Genomic DNA, 6,581 nt, shown 5'->3' with positions numbered 1-6,581 from the left:
CGCTTTCCAGTTTTACTCTGAGAAAGGGTGAGTTGCAAGCAGGAATTTCCTCATGTCTCTAACAATTGATTTGTAACAGCACTTGTTACTGAAAATAGTGAAGAGCAGCGCTCCCAACACAGACTGAACATACAATAGGTGCAGCACTGAAGCAACGGAAACCCAGGAAGATGGCAGGCCCAGTCTTTGGCCTGGACTAATCGAGCTGGGACATCCGGAGGACGCATTCAACCCTTGAACTTGTTGTGCCAGCCAATTAGATTGTGGTTAATCTGTACCCCAACTCCATTTACCCACCATTCACTTTGTTTCCTTTACTGTTGGGTAAAAATATCAAGAAGAACATTTCTACTTCTGACCATGTAAAAAATAAAATTAGTGAAGACAAATGTAAGGTCCCTCATAAATGGAAGAATTTATATTAGAGAACAAGGAAACGACAGAGCAATTAAACATCTACTTTAGTTCTGTCTTCACAGAAAAGACAAATAACATCCCAGAAATGCTGGGGAACCAAAGGTCTAGTGAGAAGGAGGAATTGAAGGTAATTAGTATTAGTGCTGGAGAAGTTAATGGGACTGAAAGCTGATAAATCCCCAGGGCCTTGAGGATCCCAGGGTACTAAAGGAGGTAGCCATGGAAACCATTGGTTGTCATCTTCCAAAATCCTGTAGATTTTGGGACAGTCCGAGCAGATTAAAGGGTGACAAATATAACCCTCATATTTAAAAGAGGACGGAGGGAGAAAATAGGGAATTACAAAGAGTAATATGTCCCAAGTTTGAACTAGTTGGGAATGCAAACTGTGAGGAGGACACAAAGCGGCTGCAATGAGCTATAGACAGATTGAGTGGACAACAAGGTGGAAGACTGAGTATAATGTGTGAAAGTGTGAGGTTATTCACTTAGTTTGTGAGGATAGAAAAGCACAATATTATTAATAGGTGTGAAACTTGGAAATGTTGATGTTCAGCGAGAGTTGGATTAGTGCACTTGTACAAGGAACACAAAGTTAGCACGCAGGTACAGTAAGCAATTAGGAAATCTGATGGCATATTGGCCTTAATTATAAGGGGACTGGAGTACAGGAATAAAGAAGTCTTGCTACAATTGTGTGGGGGGGCGGGGACACCACACCTAGAAAACTGCAGTTTTGGTCGCCATGTTTAAGGAAGGATACACTTGTATTGGAGGTAGTATAATGACATTTCATTAGATTGATCCCTGGGATGAGAGGGTTATCCTTTGATAAGAGGCTGAATAAACTAGGTTTATATTCCCCAGAGTTCAGAAGGATGAAAGATGGTCTCATTGAAATATAGAAGATTATGAAGGGGCTTGATAGGACAGATAGTGAGAGGCTGTTTCCCATGGCTGTGGAATCTAAAATACAGGGCATAGCATCAGGGGCTGATCATTTAGTGCTGAGATGAGACATTTCTTCACTCATGGTTGTGAATCTTTAAAATTCTCTACCTTTTGTGGGTTGTGAATGTTCCATTGTTGAATATATGTAAGATTGAGTTGGGCAGATTTTTGGTGTCTCAGGGAATCAAGGGATATGTTGAGTGGGTGAGAAAGTAGAGTTGAAGGCCAAGATTAACCATGATCATATTGAGTAGACTCAAAGGCCCATTTGGTCTTCTATTGCTCCTATTTCCCATTAGAAGAGGAGGATGTGGTGACCTGATCAATACTTATCCACCAAGCAACATCTGATTTAACTGGTCAATAATTTAGTTTGCTCACCCCTACGAAGAAATAAAAGCTCAATAACTCCCATCTCCGGTGTATGCAATGCACTCTTGGCACCAAGGCAAAGACAAAGTCACCAATGCTACAGTCCTTTATAAGGCATACATGCTAAGCATGTTAACATTAATCAAGCAAATAGGCTTTTCTAGTTTGCATACAGCCTTCCCCAAGAACATGCCATACAAGGAGGTAACCCATGCCCAGAGACCAGAAGGTTACTCAAAGCTGATTTAAGGACACAGTCAAAAGAGGCAAGACCTCAAAATCAATCACAAGTGGGAAGTTCAAGCTGACAACTGATACAAATGGCAACACTAATTATGGGCAGGAACTCATCACCACAATGACATGTAGGAGGGGAATTTTCCCATTCCACCCACCATGGGAATCGTTGGGGGGGGGAGACCAAAGGTCGTTGACCTCGGGTGGGATTTTCCAATTTTGGGTGAGCATGGCCAGAAAATCCCACGCGTAGTTTCAGAAGCAAACACCAGTCCTGTAAACATGGCATCATCAGAGATCATCCCACACCACAGTTCATGTGCAGCACTTGTGGAAGACTGCAATTGCAGAACTGGCTTGTTCAACCATAAGAAGAAATGCAGCAGATAATCTCAACTGACCCCGCACCAAAGTTCTGAGGCTGCATTCCCATCATCCCTTGCAGATGGTAGGGTACCAATCACAAATCTAGGTTCCTGTTTGTGGGACTTTGCTGTGTGCAGACTGGCTGCTCGGTTTACCTGCATGACAGTAACCAGGCCTCAAAATAATTGCAGGATTGTGAAGTCCTTTTTGAGCTCCTGAGGATGTACAAGGTGCTAAACAAATTTGTAGTGTCCAGAACACCAGCCTAATCTCTCCACTGGATTTTCCAGCAAAATGGAAATTAATTGTTGGATGTCCCCTCTGTTTTTCATCCCAACAGTTGAAAGATGAATCAAAGCATGGAAGACAATATCCAATATAATTGTAAATTACAGGAGTGGAAGGAAGACTCACAAGATGGTGCAAATTATGAGTGATCTGGCACACTGTCAGCCAGCACACAAGTGTAAGGTTTTTTGTTGGGAATCTTAAGCTAAGGATATACTTCAGCACTGTTGATCATAGAAACAAGAAACATCCTTTCAGCCTCTCCCGCCAGTCTATTAGACAATGGCTTGATCTGTACCTCAAACTTACTTATTCACCTTTTCTTCATATCGTTCAAATCCCTGACCAGGCAACCAAATCTGTCAATCTGTCTTCACAAACCAATCTTTGACAATTATCCAAGTCACTCTGATAAGATTCCAGTGAATGTGTCCACAACTGATGTTCGATTGGCAGGACTGCAGTCACAGTAGCACAGTGGTTAGCACTGCTGCCTCACAGTGCCAGGGACTCGGGTTCGATTCCCGGCTTGGGTCACTGTCTGTGTGCAGTTTGCACATTGTCTGCGTGGGTTTCCTCCGGGTGCTCCGATTTCCTCCACAGTCCGAAAGACGTGCTGGTTAGGTGCATTGACCTGAACAGGTGCCGGACTGTGGCGACTAGGGGAATTTCACAGTAACTTCATTGCAGTATTAATGTAAGCCTTACTTGTAACTAATAAATAAACTTTACTTTATCTAGTTTCTCTGTCCTTTCCTTCAATAATGGAGTGACATTTGCAATTTATCCAATCCACAATTAGAATTCCTGTATCTAGAGATTTTTGCAGGATTATGATTAACACACCTTCAATTTCTCCCCCTGTTTCTCTGGAACTGAGAAGGTTAAGGGGTAACCTGAAGAAAGTCTTTAAGATTCAGAAGGGCTCTTTCTGATGAGGCAAATGATGAGAGATGGTAACAAGGGGGTACAAAACGTATTAAAACAGAATCTTTGCACAGAGCTTTGTTAAAACTGTCACAGAACATTATTGAAGCAGTTTGTTATTATTGAGTTGTTTGAAAAAGAGTAATGTTAAAGTATATGTGGAGGACAAGAGTGTCTGAATGAGGTCACAGACAGGAGGACAATGGGTTTGTGACTCCATAAAGAATGCAATAATGAAACTAGCCAGCTCATAACCTTCACCTTCACAATGAAGATCCTCACGTCATTTCTCACCGTCTCCCTATTGCTTCTCCTATTAGTGGGCAAGTAAAAGTGTTCTTGCCATTGCTTAATTCGTTTGACCTTCTAATGGGCTGACATTGGGGTGATACAGTGGTTAGCACTGCTGCCTTATAGCGCCAGGAACCCGGGTTTGATTCCCCGCTCAGGTCACTGTCTGTGCGGAGTCTGCACGTTCTCCCCGTGTCTGCGTGGGTTTCCTCCGGGTGCTCCGGTTTCCTCCCACAGTCCAAAGACGTGCTGGGTAGGTGAACTGGCCATGCTAAATTCTCCCTCAGTGTACCTGAACAGGTGCCAGAGTGTGGTGACTAGGGGATTTTCACAGTAACTTAGCAGTGTTAATGTAAGCCTTACTTCTGACTAATAAATAAACTTTACTTTACTTTCCAGGTGGTATACTGAGCCACACAAGTTAGGTGTCTCTAACTGGATCGTCATGATGTGGAGTTGCTGGCGGACTGGGGTAGGCACAGTAGGTAGTCTCACAACACCAGGTTAAAGTCCAACAGGTTTATTTGGTAGCACGAGTTTTCAGAGTGCTGCTCCTTCATCAGGTGACTCACCTGATGAAGGGGCAGTGCTCCGAAAGCTTGTGCTACCAAATAAACCTGTTGGACTTTAACCTGGTGTTGTAAGACTACTTACTGTGTCTAACTGGATCCGCACACACACCTTCCAGCAGGGGTCGCTAGATGGCAATCGTTAGCCAGTTGACATTCTCTCCATTCCTCCCCTCAGTGCCCCAAGGGGCAAGATTGCAAAAGATTGTGCAGGTCAACATGAGAACACTGCAAGTTGTCACAATGTATTCATCATTAAAAAGCAGCCCACCCAGTCTGACCTCTTTATGCTGTCACTAGATGGCTTGTTTGCGCAAGGTTTACTCCCACTGCCATGAATAATGACTACCTTGATGAATACAACAATGAGGCATATGTCTCTACAAGGATAATTATCAAGAGAACTTGATTAAAAGAGTCATGTTTGCTGGCTAGGCAGGCTGAGGAAGGTGCTGCAGTGCTTCCAGCTCATGTCATTCTCACTTACATCAAATGAAAGTGAACTCTGCTGCTGGGTAAGCAGAGAGCCACCATTTTGTTTGGCTGCGGCTGGTCTGAGCTCTACTTGTCCTTGCAAGGTGGAAAATTGGTTTCTATATCACTAGGTAAAACCTCCCAGCAACCAGAGGAGGAGGATCACAGCCAGAAACCGAAAGCCACAATCCCACTTGTTTCACTGTTGAAGGCAGTGTTCTGAATTCCCCTTCGTAGTGTGAATGGGGCAAACTCTAAAGTAAAAGCAAGGTTGATAAACTGTGCATCTGCTTCTAGTTACTAAATGAGCTACCACTGTGGCCTACTCACTCAGTGTTTGTATAGCAGTGGCCTTCTCTACCTGTGCCTTTTATAAAGATCTATGGTTCTTCTTTTTCAGAACATTCAAGGACTGCCAGTATTCACAACTTTTCCTGGCCGGTGAGCAGCTGAATTTAGTCTTCCATATGTGACCATTACCGAAAGCTGGGGATTTAAAACAAGATATTGTTGATGTTGTTTATCTGGTCTCTTTAGGCTGACTGTGACTACACCACAATCTGTGTGAGGGAGCTGCGCCCGGTCTGTGGCACAGACGGTCAGACCTACAAGAATCGGTGTGACCTGTGCAAGGAAATAATGTGAGCCTCTTTATTTCCACTTTGGGAACATCCTGTTTTCTAATTAATAAGGAAACTGAGTCACGCAAAGGAAAAGACAACCAAGAAACATCTCTTCATGATTACGCTTTCTCCTGTTTAAGGCACCACATCCAATCCCGAGTCCTTCAGCAGAACTCTACACATAAACTTTCTAACAAATCATTCAGACTAAAAACAGATTAACTAACTGTTCATTTTCATTACAGTACTGAGGGACTATCTTTTGGATGAAGCGTTGAACTGTGGCCTCCTCTACTCTCTCAGCTGGATATAAAAGATCAAGAACCATGTTGATCCCTGAACCAACACCTAAATCAGAGTATCTGGTCATTATCACGTCACTGTTTGTGGGATTTTGCTGTGTACACTTCATGGGATGTGGGCATTGCTTTCTGGGCATTTAAGAGTCAACCATATTGCTATGGATCTGGAGCCACTTGTAGGCCAGAAAAGGTATGGCATTAAATGAGTGAATCAGAGATTTTTTCATGACAATTGTCTTTTAATTCCAGATTTTAATTGAATTCAAATGTCACTGTCTGCCGTGGTGGGATTCGAACCCAGGCCCCCAGAGCATTACCCTGGGTCTCTGGATTATTAATCCAGCGACAATACCAGAATGCCACTGCTCCTCCGACTTCAGTCATCCCAACCAGACCGTCTGTTAGATTTTGCCACAGTTTTCCTCTCCTCTAGTCATGATTTTCTGCTATGCAATTTCACCATTTTCTAAACTTGCAGATAAGCCTTTTTCACACCCCCGAGCTGTCTCCCAGTGTTTCACAGCCAATGGGTTACTTTGGAACTGTAGTCACTGTTATTATTCAGACAAGTGCTTTTGAATGACTTCTTGCCCTTTACTTGAGTTGTCTTCTAGCTGAATGAGGATTCTGTTACACTATTTGGGTGGGATTTCCTGGCCCTGCCTACTGGCAGGGTCGTCTAATCCCGCTGAATGGACTTTTGGCTGGGCTGCCAAAGCTCCCGCAGCAGGTCCTGCTGTGACAGGGCCAAAAAACTCCAGCCT

Source organism: Mustelus asterias, unplaced genomic scaffold (assembly GCF_964213995.1).
Source record: "Mustelus asterias unplaced genomic scaffold, sMusAst1.hap1.1 HAP1_SCAFFOLD_565, whole genome shotgun sequence".
Classification (NCBI taxonomy): Eukaryota; Metazoa; Chordata; class Chondrichthyes; order Carcharhiniformes; family Triakidae; genus Mustelus; species Mustelus asterias.
This window is presented reverse-complemented; position numbering follows the sequence as displayed.